The following is a 2,500-nucleotide window of genomic DNA, read 5'->3' as shown; positions in this document are numbered from 1 at the left end:
GTGGGGAGATCTTTGTGGGCTACACTCGGCCTTGTCTCAGGATGGTAAGTTGGCGGTTGAAGATATCCCTCTAGTGGTGTGGGGGCTGTGCTTTGGCAAAGTGGGTGGGGTTATATCCTGCCTGTTTGGCCCTGTCCGGGGGTATCGTCGGACGGGGCCACAGTGTCTCCCGATCCCTCCTGTCTCAGCCTCCAGTATTTATCCTGCAATAGTTTATGTGTCAGGGGGCTAGGGTCAGTCTGTTATATCTGGAGTATTTCTCCTGTCTTACCCGGTGACCTGTGTGAATTTAAGTACGCTCTCTTTAATTCTTTCTCTCTCTTTCTCTCTTTCTCTCTTTCTCTCTTTCTCTCTTTCTCTCTCTCGGAGGACCTGAGCCCTAGGACCATGCCTCAGGACTACCTGGCCTGATGACTCCTTGCTGTCCCCAGTCCACCTGGCCGTGCTGCTGCTCCAGTTTCAACTGTTCTGTCTGCGGCTATGGAACCCTGACCTATTCACCGGACGTGCTACCTGTCCCAGACCTGCTGGTTTCAACTCTCTAGAGACAGCAGGAGCGGTAGAGATACTCTTAATGATCGGTTATGAAAAGCCAACTGACATTTACTCCTGAGGTGCTGACCTGTTGCACCCTCTATAACCACTGTGATTAATATTATTTGACCCTGCTGGTCATCTATAAACATTTGAACATCTTGGCCATGTTCTGTTATAATCTCCACCCGGCACAGCCAGAAGAGGACTGGCCACCCCTCATAGCCTGGTTCCTCTCTAGGTTTCTTCCTAGGTTTTGGCCTTTCTAGGGAGTTTTTCCTAGCCACCGTGCTTCTACACCTGCATTGCTTGCTGTTTGGGGTTTTAGGCTGGGTTTCTGTACAGCACTTTGAGATATCAGCTGATGTAAGAAGGGCTATATAAATACATTTGATTGAAATTTGATTGTAACAGACAGTCACTGTGGCTGGATGGTAACAGATACAGTCACTGTGGTTTGGTGGTAACATGTGGTAACAGAGTCAGTCACTCTGGCTGGGTGGTAACATGTTGAGACAGTCACTGTGGCTGGGTGGTAACCTGTGGTAACAGAGACAGTCACTGTTGCTGGGTGGTAACATGTGGTAACAGAGACAGTCACTGTGGCTGGATGGTGACATGTGGTAACAGAGACAGTCACTGTGGCTGGGTGGTAACATGTGGTAACAGAGACAGTCACTGTGGCTGGGTGGTAACATGTTGAGACAGTCACTGTGGCTGGGTGGTAACATGTGGTAACAGAGACAGTCACTGTGGCTGGGTGGTAACATGTGGTAACAGAGACAGTCACTGTGGCTGGATGGTGACATGTGGTAACAGAGACAGTCACTGTGGCTGGGTGGTAACCTGTGGTAACAGAGACAGTCACTGTGGCTGGGTGGTAACAGAGACAGTCACTGTGGCTGGGTGGTAACATGTGGTAACAGAGACAGTCACTGTGGCTGGGTGGTAACATGTGGTTACAGAGACAGTTACTGTGGCTGGGTGGTAACATGTGGTAACAGAGACAGTCACTGTGGCTGGGTGGTAAAATGTGGTAACAGAGACAGTTACTGTGGCTGGAAGGTGACATGTGGTAACAAAGACAGTCACTGTTGCTGGGTGGTAACATGTGGTAACAGAGACAGTCACTGTGGCTGGATGGTGACATGTGGTAACAAAGACAGTCACTGTGGCTGGGTGGTAACATGTGGTAACAGAGACAGTCACTGTTGCTGGATGGTGACATGTGGTAACAGAGACAGTCACTGTGGCTGGATGGTGACATGTGGTAACAGAGACAGTCACTGTGGCTGGATGGTGACATGTGGTAACAGAGACAGTCACTGTTGCTGGGTGGTAACATGTGGTAACAGAGACAGTTAATGTGGCTGGGTGGTAACATGTGGTAACAGAGACAGTCACTGTGGCTGGATGGTAACATGTGGTAACAGAGACAGTCACTGTTGCTGGGTGGTAACATGTGGTAACAGAGACAGTCACTGTGGCTGGGTGGTAACATGTGGTAACAGAGACAGTAACTGTGGCTGGGTGGTAACATGTGGTAACAGAGACAGTCACTGTGGCTGGGTGGTAACATGTGGCTGGATGGTGACATGTGGTAACAGAGACAGTCACTGTGGCTGGGTGGTAACATGTGGTAACAGAGACAGTAACTGTGGCTGGGTAGTAACATGTGGTAACAGAGACAGTCACTGTGGCTGGGTGGTAACATGTGGTAACAGAGACAGTCACTGTGGCTGGGTGGTAACATGTGGTAACAGAGACAGTCACTGTGGCTGGATGGTGACATGTGGTAACAGAATACTGCTGGAGGCAACTTGCTGAGTGAATTTGTGCGTTCAAGTGTGTGCTTTCACTTAAAGACAAGGAAACACTTACACACACACACACACACACACACACACACACACACACACACACACACACACACACACACACACACACACACACACACACACACACA

The sequence above is a fragment of the Salvelinus namaycush genome, chromosome 36 (assembly GCF_016432855.1).
Source record: "Salvelinus namaycush isolate Seneca chromosome 36, SaNama_1.0, whole genome shotgun sequence".
In the NCBI taxonomy this organism is placed as follows: Eukaryota; Metazoa; Chordata; class Actinopteri; order Salmoniformes; family Salmonidae; genus Salvelinus; species Salvelinus namaycush.
Note: the sequence above shows the minus strand (reverse complement) of the source record.